The following is an 18,842-nucleotide window of genomic DNA, read 5'->3' on the forward strand; positions in this document are numbered from 1 at the left end:
TATTTATGCGCACACTACACTCATGAATATGTTTGTTGATATTTTACTTTGGATTTTTGCTTTGATATTTTGAACTGAGATTGACTGATTGCTTTCCTGTTTTGTACTGTCAGTCTATTTCTAAAGTCCAGACTGAACTGTTACAAAAATACGTCCAGGAGCTTTTGTTGTTTGTCTGTTTTTTTCTGTCAATTTTGGTAACATATTTTTCTAGGAGATTTTTTTATTTCATCTGTTTTTAGATTTATTGCTTTAAAGCAGAGAATAGAATTCTCATACTTAAAAAAATAATTGCTTTATTTTTTTATAATTGTATTATAGTTATGGGGTTTTTATGCCTAATAGTGTTTATTTGTGCCTTCTTTTATTTCTCTTAGTCATGCTTGTTGTGTTTCTACCAATTTTATTAGTCTTTTTAAAGAATCAACCTTTGTTTTCTTCCTACTCTATATTGTTTCTTGGTTTTTACTTTATTGATTTGTTGTCGTTATTATTGCCTTCCTACTGCCTTATCCATTTGTGGAAAAAAGAACTTTCTTCTATTGTCTTTATTTTATTGCTCCTTACCTTCTTAATTTTGAATTTTTCTTGTTTTTGATATTGCACTTAATGCTAAGCATTCCTTCTACTAAAATCTAAGGTTTCAACTATTGTTGTGCATGCAATTCTAAATGTTTTGTCACTTTCATTTCTATTTCATATTAATAACTCAGTAGTGTGTTTTTGAAATTTCAAATGTACTGGGGCTTGGTGGCTGTGGTTTTGTTATTGATTTCAAGTTTTATTGTATTTTGGTTGATGATTGTGGTCTGAATGTTAGCAGTTCTTTGAAATTTGTTGGGACTTGCTCTGTGGCTTAGAACTTGGTCAATTTTTGTAAACATTTCATGTGTATTCTTTATTGGGTGGAGTATTCTCTTTCCGTATACATTAGATGAAGTTTATGAGATGCATTTTATAAATCTGTATTTTTTTTCTCTTTTTTAGTTTGATCTATTTATTTCATGAGATGTGTGCTAAAATCTCTCACTATAATTTTGAATTGTTTACATTCATATGATTAACTCAGTTTTTGCTATATATGCTTCACAGAGTACTGTTAGGTACACAAGGATTCCTGGTGAATGCATCCTTTTATCATTAGGCGGTGACCCTCTTTATCACCCCAAATGCTTTTGGCTTTGAAGTCTCTTTTAGCAGATTCGTTTATTCATTCAATTAAAAGAAATATTTATTGCATATTTATTATTTGTAGGGACACTTATATTTGAACACCTTATTTTATGTGTATCCCTGCTGTGACATTATGTTTTAGGTTTCTGTCTTGTAAACAGCTGGTGTTTTACAAAATTCAGCCTGACGATTTCTGCCTTTTAAGGGATTAGTTTTAAGCCATTTACATTTATTTGATAAGTCATATATTTGGAGTTCACTAGGAATCCAAATGTCTTCTATACGCCATGCTTCTTCTTCACTTGTTTTTTCTTCCTATTCTGTCTTCTGTTAGATGACTTGAGTCTTCCTGTTGGTGTTGCTTTCCCTTTCCTGTGCTCACTCCTTGCTCCCCGTGTGGCATTAGGCCTCCCGGCCATGGCCACGCTCAAGGTCCAGCCTGGACCCCAAGTGCGGGAGGCTATGTTCCATGAGGACAGAGGACCTACTCAGGAACTATTTCCCCAAGAAGACTTCTGAGCTGGAAGCATTTTTGAAGGATCCAGCTCTCCATGAAGCTAACCTGAGCAATCTGAGGGCCCCATTGGGTGTCCTGGTGCCTAATCCTGTCAAGGGGAAAGAGAGGAAGAGCAGAAGAAACTGCAAGAGAAGGAAGATGAGGATTAAAAGATGGAAGGGCAAGCTCAGGGCCGAGGTTCTCCCAGGAGTCCAGTAAATGGCAAGAAAATCGTGATCCTCTTGCAGCACCTGCCGCCTGAGACCGAGGATGTCACTGGGCAGTCAGCCTGGCCCCCGCCTGGCTGCAGCTGGAGATACCTCGGATTGAGGACAGCGTCAGTTTTGGAGTGGCTGTCCGGCAGGAGGTGTGTGAGCTGAAGACACCACCCTTCACGCCTAGTTGGAAGCCTCCCACGCTCCCTCCAGTCTCCAAGGATTCCTTGGAAGGGGGCAGGGTGGCCGAGTAGCCCCACGGGTGGGATTATCCACAGCTGGTGCAAGAGCTGGATGAGGTAGAGTGCTAGGACTTTGGCTGTGGTCATGGAGATCCGCAGTGCTTGTGTGGTGCTGTATGACATCATCCCGAAGGACTTCAAGAAGCTCAAGAAACCCAGGGGAGAAGCAAAGGCAACGGTGTATTGAGAGCCCTCCCTCTCGTTATGTGCTGAGCCCAGCAGATACATCCCCACCTCTAACTGGGGCTCCAGACTTTCCCTACCTTCCTCCTTTTGGGGTTTCTTCCTCACTTTGGATCCCAGGTACAAGAAATACACATCTACCATTTTTAAAAAATGCTGTTTTCCTCTTGTAACGTACGTGTTTTGTTCCGTTGTTTTAGCTGTTACTCTTGAACCTTAAAAATTGTATTTGAGTCAACAAAGTCTGAAACTAAAGTTTATCTGGGGGCGCCTGGGTGGCTCAGTCGGTTGAGCGTCTGACTTTGGCTCAGGTCGTGATCTCGCAGTTCACGAGTTCGAGCCCCGCACCGGGCTCTGTGCTGACAGCTCAGAGCCTGGGGTCCGCTTCGGATTCTGTGTCTCCCTCTCCTGCTTGTGCTCTGTCGCTCTGTCTCTCAAAAATAAATTAAAAGAACATTTAAAAAAAGTTTATCTGTATCTCTGTTTTCTTCTCAAATAACATAACAGACCCCTTAGAACACTTTAATGAAGCTTTTATCTCTCATATTATGATATGACACTGTTGAATATTTTATCATCTATCATTTTGTTTTTTTGTTCCCAACTAGTTGTTTGTTTGTTTGTTTGTTTGTTTGTTTTTTTACAAATCTACTTTTTAAAATATGTCAATACAGGGGCGCCTGGGTGGCTCAGTCGGTTGAGTGTCCAGCTTCGGCTCAGGCCATGATCTCACAGTTCGTGAGTTTGAGTCCCGCATCGGGCTCTGTGCTGACAGCTCAGAGCCTGGAGCCTGCTTCCGATTCTGTGTCTCCCTCTCTCTCTGCTCCTCCCCCACTCATGCTCTCTCTCTCTCAAAAATAAATAAACATTAAAAAAAATTTTTAATATGTCAACTCATGTACCATTTTATTTACACTGTGGTTAAGAGTATGAAAACCAGAAGCAAACTGCTCTAATTTGAATTTCAATTTTATTGTAAATCGCTTAGAATTGGCGCCTGGTATGCAGTAAAGTACAGAGTTAACCCTCAGGAAATGTTCCTCATGTTGCTTTTTGGATTCTGTTCATCCTTTCTCGGTTCAGATTCCTTTTTACTGAAGTACATCCTTGGGTAGTTATTTCATGAGAGGTTTAGGAAGATTCAACAATCTCTCTCAGTCTGTCTGCCAGTATCTTTAATTTTTACCCTCAGTCTTGAATAATAACTTTCTAGGGATAGAATTCTATGTCGATCTTTTCCCTCAGCATTTGAAATGATGTTTCACTGCCTTCCAATACCTACCATTGATAAGGTGTAGTTACGCTAATCTGGCATTCGTTTACAGGTGTCTATTTTTTCCTAATGGCTTTACAGGGGGTGTTTTTGTTATTGTTGTTAGTTTTCCTTTTGTTCTTGTCTGATTATCTGCAGTTTCAACACAGTCCTGTCTGGGATTCAATCTGCTTCTTGAATCTAAGGGTTCCTAATACTCAGCAATTTGGAGAAATTCTCAATCATAATCTCTGAATGCTGTCTCTCTCCAGTTGTCTTTGTTATATCTTCCTTATCTCTCGGTTACATTTATGTTAGACCTTGGTATTCTCTTCTTCATGTCTCTTACCGGTGTTTTCTATTTCCCGCATTGCTATTTAACTGTGGTTGATTTTGTTCTCAATCTTCCCTTACCCTTTCCATTCCTGTCCTAAGGTAAAGAGCGTTAACATCTGGCATGCATCCTTCCACACATTTATTGAAGCTCATGTAACCACACGGCACGTATACATCCACATAAATTAAACAACAGTGTTTTGTTTCTCTTTGCAAAAACTCCAGTCATACGTATGCATCACTTTACAGCCTGTCTTTCTTAGTAAATTAAGAATATCCCTCCAGATAAGTACACACAAATTTAACCACTTAAAAAACATTTTTTATTGTTTATTTATTTTGAAGGAGAGCTAGAGAGACAGAGCGTGAGTGGGGGAGGGGCAGAGAGAGAGGGAGACGCAGAATCCCAAGAAGGTTCCAGGCTGTGAGCTGTCAGCACAGAGCCCCACGCGGGGCTTGAACTCACAGACCGTGAGATCATGACCTGAGCCGAGGTCGGATGCCTAACCGACTGAGCCGCCCTGGCGCCCCTAAATTTAACTATTTTTTAAAAGTAGCTAAGTAGGGGCGCCTGGGCGGCTCAGTCGGTTAAGTGCCTGACTTCTGATTTCGGCTCAGGTCATGATCTCATGGTTTGTGAGTTCGGTCGGGCTCCACGCTGACAGCATGGGGCCTGCTTGGGATCCTCTGTCCCTCTCTCTCTGTCCCTCTCTTTCTGCCCCTCCCCTGCTTGCGTGCTCTCTCTCTCTCAAAATAAATAAATGCACTTTAAATAAATAAATAAATAAAAGCTAAGTAAATTCTGTGCTGTGACTGGTCTACAGTTCATTCAGCTGTTCCACTATTGGTGAACCCGGAAGTTATTTTCGGTGTTGTGTCTCCACAAACATCATAGACAACAACATCCTGGTACATATTTACCTATGTGCTATTTCCTTAGTTTCTACGGGAACAAATTCGACCCTACCCTGCTACCCCCGGGCCCCTCCTGAAGAACATCACTTTCTATCGTTTGGCCTTTTCTTCTGGCGTGTATACATGTCCGCATCTAAATAACGTCTATACTGTTTTGTTTTATCAATTTTCTTCGCGATGCCGTAACTTGATTCTCGCTCTCTTGTGTAACTGTATCCGCTGCTTACCCTGCACTTTCTCCCAGTAGAATTGTGTTTGCAATTTTGGGTTAAATCGGTTGTGAGGGTTTTCGCTGTGTCGCCTGTGTAAATCACATTATCGGCTGAGCTGTTTATTTTCATCAAGTTAAAATCTGTATTGTTTTTTTTTCCACTTCCTTAGCAAGTTCTTCATACCTATTGCACATGTCCCTTAGCTCTTGCATACCCCACAAGTACATTTTTTCCACAAGGCTGATCACATCAGTAACCTGTTGGTTCCACTTATTTTCTTGGTGACATCCTTTCTGCCAACTTCCACTTTCCTTTTATCTGGACTTTTCTCTAGGCCTGCTCTACACCTGTCATGCTGGGATATGTCGTATTATTCTAGTACTTTCCATTGCCCTTCTTCTGAGTTGAATCCGCTCTCGTGATTTACTCCATTGTTTGAGGTAACATAGCCCCCCTCCCCCCGCCCAGCAAATTATGAGAATTAAAACCTAGTGGAGTAGTGGCAGCCCCCAGGACGTCTTTCTCTTGATCCACTGGCCCAGTCTGGGTGGACTGCTCTCTATGCCCAGGGCCCAGTTGTCTGCTCCCTTCACCACATCATCCCTCTGCCTTAGTCTTTTTTAGTCTTGCCTAAAATTCCCTCTTTTTTCCACTCACTCATTTTTGTGGTTCCCAGCCTGCATCGCCTATCAAAAATGGACCCACAAGAGATACAGCCACACTTTGAATGTCTCAGAAGGTCTTTATTGTCTCTTCTCACTTGATGGTTTGTCTGCCTCACACAAGGAACTCTAAGTCAAAACTACATCTTCTTCTGAAGTTTGAAGACATTGCTCTTATGTATGCTAACTCCCAGTGCTGTGGTGAGAAGGCTAAACCCGTTCTGACTCTTGATGCTTTGTACCCGATCTTTCTCTTCTTCCTCCCTACAACTTGTAGACTCTTGCCTTTGCCCCAGGATTCTAAAGTTCACAGTAATTGCCCTCTGTGTGAATCTGTTTTCATCTATTGTACTTAGCACTCAATGTGTTCTTTCAGTCTGCTGGGATTTTCTTCTACAAGCTCCAGCTTTCCTTTCCGGAGCTCCTATTATTTGGGTGTTGTACTTTCTAGACCAGTCCTCCAGTCTTCTCACATTTTCTCTCCTGTTTTCTGTCTCTCTATTGTTTTGCTCTTCTTGGGGGCCGTTTCTTAAACTTCAATTTCCAACCTGTCTATTGGGTTTTCATTTCTGTTATTGTTTTAAATTTCCTCTTTTCATCTATAAATAGTTGGGTGTTTTTTTTTTAAAGCATTGTATTCTGTTTTCATGTGTGTAAGTAACATTCTCATAGCTTTCTGAGAGACATTTTTTTATCTCTTTTGAAATTTTCTTCTTTCATGATCTCTATTTCCCCCCATTACCTTTTCCTCTTTGTCTGATTTGAACTCTGTTTTTCCACGTCGAGGCTCTCTTTGCGTGTCTGGTAATCCTTGGTTGTCTGCCTTTTTTCAAGACTGAAGAACTCATAAGCTTAGAAGCTCCGAGGTTGTGTGAGGGGCTCGCTAACTCTGAGCATCACCGTGGAATAATATGTTTATGCCATTTGTTGGGGGAACTCCTGCAGTCAGCCCTTACACGTGAGGAGTCTCGGGGAGAGAACGCTCTTCCAGACTCTCACATGGAAGGGAAGGATCTGCCTGTGAGAGCTGTGGGGAGGAATAAGACTGGAGGGGTCAGCATTCAGAATGCAACTTTCTCTTTTGTTTGATGGATGATGTCTCCTGATCCAGGAATCTTCTCTCCAAAGACCAAACATCCAGTTGTACCCACTGGGATAGAGGCTGCTGCCCAGCAGGATGGAGTTGACAAGAGGACCTGGGATCTGGAAATATAATTCGTTCTTACAAATCTTTCTCTTCATTCTCCTTATTTTATCACCCTTTCTCTCTTTTCCCTCCTCCATTCCAGACGTAACTAACAGTATCTGTTCCTGGGCCTTTGGAGCAACTGCTGGTTGGCTCCTAACATTCTTTCTTCCTAGTTTAGAACTCAGCTTCCTTTGATCTGCTAGTTCTGTTCCTGCTCGTCCATCCCTTTTCCATCTTCCAAAATCTTGTTACTATTATCTCTTCACCTGTTCTCCTTGTCCTTGTAGGTTACATGGTTGTTTTCTCTAGTTTCCCTAGCAAGGAAATGTTAGTATCCCTAGCAAGTGAAACCAGTGTTAGACATGGTGTGTTCGATTCTCCATTTTTACTTGGAAGTCCTTTGTTACATTTTGGTTGATTTCCTCAAATCTCTTCTTCCGTGTCACTAGATCTATGTTTGTGTTGTTCTACTGCCTAACTTTTCCATTGAGTTATTTTTAAGAGTTCTATTTTGTTTTTCTTTTCACATCTGCCTATTGCCTTTATTTACTCCTATTGGTTCCTTATGGTTTTTAGTCTTTCTTATATTACTTCAATAATTTTAAGCAATCTTATTTTGTAGGCCATTTCAGATTTTAGTATTTTTCCAGTTCTTAGGATTTGAGTTGTTCAGAATTTCCCTTTATGACGGTTCCTCATGGTAGTTTATTTCCCCGTGCGTGCGTTTGTGTGTGCGTGTTCTTGCAGGCTCATCTCACAGATTTCTTTTCTATGGGAATCTTGTGAGTCCTGAGGTGTGACAGTGTCCTACATGGTGGCCACATATTTGTTTTTTCTGGAGATTAAGGAATTTCAACGGTCCTGGAATTTTGTTTACATTCATTTCTTGTCATGGGACTCCTACGCCTAGACGTATAGATAGTGTAAATTCTGATCCTTCCATTGAATGCGGGTCATGTTTAGGGTTTTTGTTTTGCAAGGTGTCCTGAACCGTGGATATAAGGCAATTTTCTGCCCTTCATTTTTGGCTCTGCGGGCAGAGTGCTTTTCATTTCTTTTTCATGGGTAAGGTGGCTTTTTAAGGCTTTCACATTTATGAAGGGGGCTCAATTCTGGCCCCCTGCCTCGTACAGGACCAAGGCCATACCCCTTCATGGGCCTTAGAATCTTATCACTATTCCCAGATCTCTAGGGACATTTGTGTAAGTCTGAAACCCACTTTGGGCACTGTGGAGTCAAGTTTTGGTTAAAGCTCTGGTTTCGGTTTTTGTCTTCATTCCTATAGGCTGTGCTTTTTTTCTCCTCCTTCCTTTGTCCCTAGCTTAGCTCTCGGATGTTTTCTTGAGAATTGCACATCTTTGTAGTGGGAAGGGACCCATAGCATCAGCCCCGTGTTTGCTGTTTTCTGGAAATTAACACTCACATCCACTATTGAGCTAAACCTAGAACATAACTAAACAAAAGCTCAAGTTGAACATAGAGGACCATGGATTGCCGGAGATGGAAGGGTTCTTAGAGACCATTTCATCCAGCCCTAGCATTTTATTTGAGGAAACGAAGGCTCAAAACTGATGAAACCGCTTGCCCACAGACACTTGGCCAGTTAGTGAAAAGGCTGGGGATAGAACTCAAAGGGTGGCCACTTTCTTTCTCACCACATCACAGGGAAGAGCACTGTCATCTAGCAGCTAGCACTTGTCTGGTTCCAGGACACCTCGATCTGATGACTGTGATTTAGATCACTGCGAGATTTTGGGAAAGCCACTTAGACCATTGTGTTTCTTTTATCTTGTTTTTACCTTCTGGAATAAAAAGTAGTCATGCTTGTCGGATCACTTACGTGGCTTATTCCCGTCCCGATTTTGATTGTTTTCTACTTTTATTTTTCTCAAAGAAAAATGCCTGTTTCTCTCCTTTCTTCTTCTTTCCTTCTTTTGTAGCCCAGTTAAGGTTTGGTCTTCCAGAACCCTCCCCTGAAGTCTGAAGCCCAGGGAGGGTTTTTTTCTCTTCTCCGACTCCTTTTAAAATTATCGTTTGAACATCACAGTTGGCACCATACTTATGAATATTTCTGACCCTGTTTAATGATTGACTATACATGTACTTTATTTAGTTCCTCAACTAAATTGTAATGGCTAGTTCGTAGAAATCATACTTACGCATCTTTACCATTTCTCGGAGTGGTTTTCTTGATTAATTCTTGAGGAAACAACTTAGAGGAAATATGGTCTCTGAGATAGAGCCTGGGCTTCGTGTCAGGAAGCCTGGATTTTGCCCCTTTTCTCAGCCTCAGCTCACTCGTAATAGAGTGGTCATGTAATTTATCAAACTGGGACACTTATGAGAGTAAAGGGGGCCCTATTAATAATTTTGCAGGGAGAACAGGTGTAAACCAGGACGCTCCCTGACAAGCTGGCACATATGGTCACCTTATGTCATAGATCACCTTGGGCTCTTTAGAAAAATTTGCACAGCTGTCATCAAGATACCAGTCTTCAAACAAAAAATTACCATCTCTTAAAAAAGTTTTCATCTACTAGCAGAACTTCCTAGGTAATAAAATTTTTAGTTTTCTCAGCTACTTTCATGGCTTTAAATGCTCGTCGTAACTGAAGTTAACATAAATTATGGGGTTTGAGAGTCAGGACTGCTAAGAGATGAATGCCTTTATTTTCCATATCAATCCACTCTCTGCCCTGAAAGGAAAGAACACTCCCGATTTCTAGAGTTGTGAGCCTTCTTTTCTTGGTGCTTCTTGAAACATAGGAATCTTACCTCTGCTACATGCAGTGATGGAGGGAAGTTCTGTGAGTGATTGCCGATCCGCAAGAGGGGATACATCTTCAAATAATGGTGTATTGGGTGGCTTAGCCTAGTAAGGTGAGTAGGTCCTTAAAACATGCACTGTAAGAGCACTGTGGCTCACTAATCGGCTTGCTTGTACGGCTCCTGCCATAGTGCTGTGTACACAGTAGGTACTTGATAAACGTTTGTTAGCTTGAAATTCTGAGGAGCACTTGGAAGACCGTGGTAGCTCGTAAACTCCCTTACCAGTGCTAGTAACTTCATTTCTGCTTATGCTTGGGGAGTACCGGCGTGGTTGGGGCATGGTGTTGGAATGCTAAGAAAAACAGATACTATCTCTACCCTGCAGTATTTTATGATCTAGAGGCAGCTTCAGAGCATAAACAACTAAGGCTGGGAAAGTTCAGGAGAAAGAACAATCAATTTTGACCTGGGGGAGTTAAGTGGCATTTGAGCTAAGTTTAAGAACTAAGATTTTATTCTAGGACAGAGGTGGGAGAAGGTCGTTTCACACAATGGGAACGGCATGAACAAAAACCCACTGGAGTACAATTGCTTGGTATGTTTGGGGAATCAGAAGACACTCTACATGTTTGGAAGATAAGCTTTCATAGGTGGTGGGATGTGAAAGACAACAATCTTTTAACGTCAACCTTGGGAACGCAGGTTATATTATGTAGACAATGGGAATCACAGTTTTGAATGAGTGCAGGGATATCAACCAACTCACGGGTAGAATGATAACCTGGTTGCAGGGAGACCAGTTGTGAAGAGGCTCTTGTGTCTAGCAGAGATATCAGGGCAAGGGGGGATAAAAAGAAGGAGCCAGATATGAGATACAGAACTGACAGTTTGTTGGATGTTGGGCTGAGGAGAAGGCAAGAGCCAAACGCAGCACCAAGGGACTGAGTAGGTGATGACACTGTGAAAAGACACTGGAAAGGCAGAGAGCAGCAGAGTTGGACTGGTAGATATTTCTAGAGAGGTCTGTGAGGAGACTAAGTGAGGTAGTGCATGAAAAAACCTTGAACCGGGGCGCCTGGGTGGCGCAGTCGGTTAAGCATCCGACTTCAGCCGGGTCACGATCTCGCGGTCCGTGAGTTCGAGCCCCGCGTCGGGCTCTGGGCTGATGGCTCGGAGCCTGGAGCCTGTTTCCGATTCTGTGTCTCCCTCTCTCTCTGCCCCTCTCCCGTTCATGCTCTGTCTCTCTCTGTCCCAAAAATAAATAAACGTTGAAAAAAAAAATTAAAAAAAAAAAAAAACCTTGAACAGTGCTTTCCATAAAGTAGGGGTCTAATAAACACTAAATTAAAAGAAGGAGGGGAGGAAGGAAAGAAAGGAAGGAGGGAACTTTTCCTGTCTCTCCGCACGGTACCACAACAAGGAACACATTTATTTAGGGTGTTAGGAGATCCATTGGGAATCATTCATTGGGGCTGTTCCTGTCAATACACTTGCTAATTATTTCATGTTAGTTGCACATACAGGACATGAGGGAGTTCAGAAAAAAACCAAAGACCAGAATTTGCTGGGGTCAGACAGAGGAGAGGTGAGCTTCAAGCCAAACTTGGCAGGAAGACAGAGAATTGGAGTGATGAACAGGCCCTCCAGAGACAGAGGGAGGCAAGAAGGCAGACGTGAACGCACCAGCCATATAGGGAGCGAGAAGGATGCTGGTTGACCTTGCAGGGAGTCTCCACGCATGGAGAAATGTCATTGGGTGAGCTGTGGGGCAGCCCTCCCAAGGAGGATGTTGCCTACTTTCTGATGAGCCGATCCTCAAGTTCTGTCAGGTGAACCCTGTCCTCCATGATAACCAGCCCCATTCCTCTTAAATTTGTCCTGTTTGGAATAATAACAAGCAACCAAGACGCTAAGTCACATTGACTTTTTCTGGAGAGCCATTTCAGGATAACTCGATAAATCCTTTTATTGGAAGTCCTGGCCAATACTTTGCCTCATGAAATGACTTTGGGTTTCTTTGCCTCAGTCTTCAATTACTGTGTAAACATTGTAGTCTCGTGATTACGTGGTGTTTAGAGGGCAGTGCGTCAAGTGCATTGCTAAAACTGTTCGCCTTCAGCGAGATCACATCTGCTTCAGGAAAACCAGAAAGCAGAAACACAGCTTATTTGGTAAACAGCCTCAATTAGAGCATCAGAGAGAGAGAAGGTGTAAAATCTGGCCGTGGGCGTGATGTCTCCTCTTAAATCAGAGAATCTTGAAGCTGGGGAAGTTCTGTGGAAGCCTTCCACGGCCACTTTATGCAGCTGGTGCCACTCATACCCCTCCTGAATGCTTCTATGGAAGGGGAGTTCTCAGAATGTGCCAACTTGTACAAAAAGGCAAACCACAGTTGAATGAAAACTTTCAAGTTAACCTCTCCTAACACTGGTTGCAAACTCAGTGTGTTGGCCACAATATAAAATGAATGCCACCCAGAGGTTACCTGGGAATATTTTTATTCGATCTACAGAATCCCAGTGTTGGTCAATGATGCATCTCTTTTCTGTATGGAGAAAAGCTTCTTACGTCATCTTCTCCTGTAATTTCTCTTCATCTTCATCACCATAGACTTATTTTGTCTTTTCCCCGGGGGTACCATGCCTTCTCTTGCTATGGGTTCCAAGAAGTGGCTGCACTTAGAGGTTTGATGATAAAAATGGGCCGGTCTCAAAAACGACAGTTCTCCGTAAATGTTGGATCATGTCAACGGACTTCGACATTTGGCTGCGCTGTTGTAGACATTCACATAAATCTTTACAAAGTGCCACTGCAACTTAGCATTTCTTCGTCTCTGTTTCCACTCTTTCCTCTTTATTTGAGGCCATTATCAACCCATGCTGACACGACTGCTTTGTAAATGGGTTTTAATCTCTGCCTCTGGGGGCCACTGCATAGTGTCCTAAAACCTCACTTTGATGATTACCCCGTCTCACTTAACAACCTTGACGGCATCGTTTTTAAAATAATCTATTGTTCTGACCACAAATGCAAGATATGGTGTATTTGCAGAAAAGTGGGAAAATAGGGAAAAGCAAAAAGCAGGGGAAAAAGTCTCTCATAATCCACCACCACCAAAAGAACCCTAGCCCATTATTAATAGGTTGATGCACATTCTAGAAGTGTTCCCCTGTCTCTGCCTGGCACTGAGGACCTTCCCAGCATGGTCCCAGCTGGACTTTACAGCCTTACCTCTCTGCTTGCTTTTGCTCTGGGGGCCCATACTGCCTTGCATAGGACTTTTCCTTTGTCCCCGTCAATGATTTTTTTTTTCTGATTATGTAAATAATACATGTTGGTTGTAAATATTTTTTTAAATACATAAAAGGAATAAAGTAAGACTTATCTTTCAAAACATGTCAACACCCTGAAATAAAAAAATATTGACGTTCTGCAGACCATCTCATGATCATCAGTTCACCTATGTGTACCTCAGCACACACACATGATTTCCTATAAATGAGATCATAGCATCCATGTGGTTTTTATGGTTGACATCTTTCATTTTCACTTACTTCTTTTCCTCCCACTTCCTTTCTTCCCTCCACCCCTCATCCCTCTCCCCCGGGTTGTCAGAGTCATCAACCTTGTGTATATCCAGCCACGATTTACTCCACACCTATGTAATTAGACCAAACGTTAGATAGATAGGTATTCCCACATACATGTTGTGATTCTTGCCCTTGCTTTATAAAAATCAGATCATATCCTATGTCCTCTCTGCATCTTGCTTTTTTACTCACTTCACAATGATACTTTGTTGAAGTTCTTCCATTCTTTCTTTTTCATGAGTGCCTACTACTCTTTGGTTGTCTGTAGCGGGACTTAGTGAATGATTCTATTATAAACAACATGGTAACAAACATCCCTCTGCTCATATAGGCATGAGATGGCTTGATCAGTGGCAGTATTTGTAAATTTGGATAGGCATTCACAGATGGCTTTCTGAATGGCACAGCAATATCTATTTCCACCAGCAGTGTATCAAAGTACTTCTTTCTACATCCTTCGTGTGGCTATGACATCATCACCACCAAGGGGCAGTGCCTCTATATTTCAGGAGAGGATGGGGGGCGGGGGGCGGCATCCCTTTGAAGTCTCAAACTTCAATACAAATATGGGACCATAATAAAACCATCACAGTAACATATATGTGTGTATATTCTCATATATATATGTATATTCTTATGTGTATGTGTATTTTGGGATGTATATGTGTATATACATGTATGTGTGTGTATACACACATATACATATACACATATATAAGAATTCATTAAGAGGAGATCGTAGATCATAGTTTACTAGAGTTTGGTTCTAGGGAACTAATATTTATAGAAATGAACCCTATGGCCTGAAGTGTTATTTTATTTTTAGAATGATTTTTTTTTTTTTAACTTAGCATGGCAGCTCGAAATTTCCCTCTTGGCTTTAATTTGCTTCTTTGCAGTTTTTGTCAGAACTCAAATGGTAAAACACATCACACGCAACTTATGAACTTTGAGTCAACCTTGAAACCATGCAGATGGATGTATGTCAAGGGGAGAGCTGACAAAAGTTTCCATGAACATGGTTTATATTTTAAATGCTTTTAAAATAACTGTTGATGTGGCATTAGAAGCCAGTGGAAGGGCTGGATTTCACAGCCATCTCCTGAGCTGTGCAGGGATGTTTGTCTCCCTCCTTTCCTCCAAGATGGCAGCATGGCCCCATTCTCCCACTCCCACGGCCTGTCTGCCTCTAAGTCCTGGACTGTGTGGTGCTCTCTGCTCTCATCCTGGCTGCAAGACCTGCCACCACTTCTCTTGTCCTTCTCCTTTGTCCCTTCTGCCCCTCTCCCTTCCATTTCTCCCACATTTCTCCGCTTTCCCACAGAGAGGCTTGGCCTTTGCAGAGTCGTTGCCAGCCATTGAGATTGCCTTTTTTGACCAGCAAGCCTGCCCTCCCGTATCATTTTGGATGCAGCCTCAAGGTCGCTGGCCCCTCTTAGCTGTTTTCGTCCCTAATTTTCCTCTTGATGGGCTCTCCACCTGACACAAATGCTTCTCCCAGCCCCCTTTAATTTTTTTTATATGACATCATTTGGGGACCTTGAATCTCTGTGGGCCGGAGGCTTCCCTTTAGTTTGAGGTAGAAATAGATTTTATCTCCAGGAAACCTCTGACCAGCCTGTTCTGTGGAAGAATGTTGGCTGTTGGTACCCTACCAAGTAAAGAACCTTTGGATTATGATGGATGGTTAAAGCTGATTGAAGAGGAAAGGTAATCTAGAATGTCGTTCTATTACTCTCCCATATGTTCTCAGTGTCAGGGAAAGTCATGAGTGGGATTCTGGTCTTAACTCCTTAATGCAGAATCTGCTTACAATTGTAGATTAGACAAAGCCTAAACATTATTTTGATATAGTGTGTGTGTGGTTTAATATGTACAACTTGTCTGAACACAGTCGCTTTGTGGTTTATCTTTTACCGAGAACTGCTTTTTTTTTCTTCCTTTTCTAAGAAAATGCAAGTTTTCTAAACTAAAGTCTTTCTTGTGAGTTCATCAGTGGTGAGGGATGTTGTGTGAGGACGTGTTGGTGATAATAAGATCAAACAATTGCCCGATTCAGGTGACTTTAACACGAATCATATTGACTAAAATAGTATTAAGCATGTGATGCTGGCGTGTGACGTTTGAATATTTGCCAAGAAAAGCACTCAGGTCACTACGACTGGCTGCAAGAGTGAGAGATTTTCCTCGTTTACTGTTTTTGCATATGTTTTTGTTTGAGAATATTAAACGAGCCTTTATGATTTGTGGAGGGAAAGTGACGTGTACAGTCAGCATGAATCTGTTTGCCTTTTCCCTGAAAGGCTTATAAGAACTTGGATCACTTAGCCCTCATCCAGAGCAATGTACGAGTTAGGGGACATGCACCTTAACAAATTTGAAATTTCTAGACGTTCTTTCTCTCTCACGCCCCCTGCCTACAATTTCTTTCCATACTTTTTCATCCTTGGTGTAAAGGTGGCAAGGATGGTGTGAAGTGGCTTGGAATTCACACCTAAGATACCTGGGTCCCACTTGTGCCTTATGGCCACTTACTACTGTGAGAGTCACACTAGCCTTGGTTTTGTTTTTTTATATATATAATTTTTTTTAATGTTTATTTTTGAAGGAGAGAGAGAGAGAGAGAGACAGAGTGTGAGCGGGGGAGGGGCAGAGAGAGAGGGAGACACAGAATCTGAAGCAAGTTCTGGGCTCTGAGCTGTCGGCCAGAGCCCGACGTGGGGCTTGAACCCCAGCAACCGCGAGATCGTGACCTGAGCCGAAGTCGGACGCTTAACCTACGGAGCCACCAGGCGCCCCTCTGATCTTGGTTCTCTAATCTCTAAAATGGGACATCCTACCTCAGGTGGCTGTTGCAAAGCACCATAACTTCCTTCCTTTCCTTCTTTCTTTTGGAGAAACTCAGAATTTTCAAAATATTAAATGCAGTATTTTTAGGGTCATCTAGAAGTTGCTCCTAACAATAGAGAACGACAGGAAATGCCATATTCTATTATTGTATTTGTTACAATGATATCGCATAATCTGACCTCCATGGAGCAAGCCGGTGACATTTCTGACAAAACCTGATTGCATCCTAATAAAGCCTGTTCACGGAGCAGGACAGTCATAGATGGTAGGTCCCTGTCCTTCCCTGATTTAAGACCTTCGCTCTGGTGCCTCCGGAGAAGGGCCTTTGCGAAGCGTGGCTCTGCTGTGTTGGCGAATGTGCTGCTAGCCGTGTATAGACAGAGATCGCAGCCAAGTTCGACAAATACCAAACGCTGTAATATTTTACATGCAGAAGAAAACGAACTGCATGTCAGCAACGTATTACGGTCGAGCACCTGTTTCCCTACACAGGTCTGAAGGTCTGAAACGAGGCCAGACTCCCTAAAATACAATGTAGAAAGTCAGGGGCTTCCAAAACGACAGAGCTCTGCCACAGGGAATTAGCTAAGGATTAGCAGTGACCACTTTAAGAGTAGAGATGGCTTCAAACTGGAAATAAAGGGTGCCACACAGAAACTCCTCTGGACTCAGAAAATCAGAGGAGGGAGGCTTGAGTCCAGGGGAAACAAACGTAGCCACCCTGAAACGGCAAGTTTTCTGAAGGCTTTGGAGAAGGGTGAAGAAATAGAGGCCGTGGATGCCGAGTGGAGAGAACAGAGCAGCCTGGGAGGGAAGACTCGATGCTCAGGGGGACGTGGATGGGAGTAGAGAGAAGGGCAGCAGATTTGGAACTGAGTCAGAGGACAATCAGATCGCGAGTGAGGCTCCGGTTTGTGGGTCACACGGACCGGCAGGAGGGGCCAGATGCTCACGGTCGGGCTGAGCGAGAAGCCATCGGATTTATTTAACGGAGTCCTGCAGGAGGGAATGGTAAGAAAAGAACATTCAAAACAAAACAGAACGAAGGAAAACTGACGGCCCTGTAGGAACAGCGGGCGGGTGCTGAACTGACGGGAAAGCAGGAAGCTCGTGGACAAGATAGGCTCCTTGTGAGACACGACCGAACTGAGATCAGAGAGCAGAGTCGCCCAGTCCAGCGTCTTTCATTACTTACACGTTCAGCTTCTTTGTATTTCATTCACAAAAGTGAATGTGTGTAAATGTCTACTTGCTCGTAGAATAGCGCTTAGAAACTCGCTGCTGATGGGAATGGTAAGAATTGGGGGAGTCGAACCGGATAACATGGGAACAGTATAACGTGGGAACGCCGTTGGGAGCTGTCGATGAGGGAATTAAACCCTCGGTGCAGGGGCGCCTGGGTGGCTCAGTGGGTTGAGCGCCCAGCTCTTGAATTCAGCTCGGGTCACGATCTCACAGTTTGTGGGATCGAGCCCCCCATGGGGCTCCACACTGACAGCACTGAGCCTGCTTGGGATTCTCTCTCGCCCTCTCTGTCTGCACACCCTCTCCCCTGCTCACACACACGTACACACTCTCACTCTCAAAATAAGTAAATAAACTAAAACAAACAAGCAGTGTTACCTTACATTCACTATTTTGTAAAAATCAAAGATTCAGCCCGCTGGGGATTGCCTCCTGGGCATTCTTTCTGAACCCTCCACCCCTTCGAGTGACTAGTCCAGGCCCTCCGGGGGTCCCCAGCCGTCCCTCACCTTCCAAAACCTCCCCCTCATCACCTCCGCGTGTGCTCAGGGCCCCCAGTCCTGCAAACAGTTGCCTTGAATCCAGCTGCTCCTTTGGACCGTTGCCATCTTCCTCCCAGGGTTTTAAGCTGCTTCAAAGCTGCATCGTCTCTGAGTGCTCTGCCCCACTGCCCTTCCCCTCCCACCCCCTCCAGCAGGGCCGTGTTTCTGTCGCTCTAACAAAACAGCCGTCTCCTAAGTGGGTTACGTAGCAATTTCTGACGACATCCAGAGCCGTGATGGTTTCCTTTGCTGCAGCAACTGGGAAGCGGGGGAAATGCCTCTCTTTGAACGCTCGACCTTCTTGCGTCTGTTCCACCAGCCTGGTTCTTCCTCGGATCTCGCTGCCAGCGCATCTCTGTCCAGGACACCAGGTTCTCTTTCTTCTCCCACCTGGCAGGTGCAGACGTTGCCCCAGTGTAAACTGGGTTTCTCCTCTCTGGGTTCTTTCTCTTCGAGATCTCATGGACTCCCGCGAAACCTTTCAACTTGGATGCACTGTGTTCCAAAACCCCCACCTCCGGACCTGACAGGTCGCCCGTTTCCATCCCAAATTGCCAGCTCTCTGCTGGTCACAGCAACTTGGACAACCCACCGTCGTTGAGAACCCAGCTCTGCCTCTCCCTCCCCCAAACCAAGCCCGCCCTGTGGCGTTGCTGGTCTCTGTTATGGGAACATCTCGCCCTGGTCCCCATACCTCAAGTTTGGTTCCATTTGACTTTCCTTTCTATCTGTAGTCTCACTGATGCTCATTTCCTCTATCTCAAACTCTGTCCTTATGGTGCTCCTAGAGGTAAAACGGATGGCAGTCTACTCCATCCTGACTCGATCTGTGTAACCAGAAGGGTTCTAGATCAAGGGAATGTAAGTCTAACTCGACTCATGAAAACAGACAGTCATGGCCTCTCCGTCAACTCCCGGACTTGAGTCAGTTTACAGACCCAGAACCCTCGGCTGGGGGGAAGGAAGGCTAG

General features: G+C 43.5%; 1 protein-coding gene and 1 pseudogene across 2 annotated transcripts in view; both read left to right on the plus strand.

Moving 5' to 3' along the window:
- The window catches only part of BCL2 (BCL2 apoptosis regulator), a 177,700-nt gene that overhangs the window by 80,950 nt on the left and 77,908 nt on the right, over positions 1–18,842 (plus strand). The window lies entirely within an intron of this gene.
- On the plus strand, positions 1,052–2,570 carry LOC124517106 (proteasome activator complex subunit 1-like; annotated as a pseudogene).

Source organism: Lynx rufus, unplaced genomic scaffold (genome assembly GCF_022079265.1).
Source record: "Lynx rufus isolate CCGP_SWC_20201006 ecotype Redwood Valley unplaced genomic scaffold, mLynRuf1.p SCAF_20, whole genome shotgun sequence".
Lineage (NCBI taxonomy): Eukaryota > Metazoa > Chordata > Mammalia > Carnivora > Felidae > Lynx > Lynx rufus.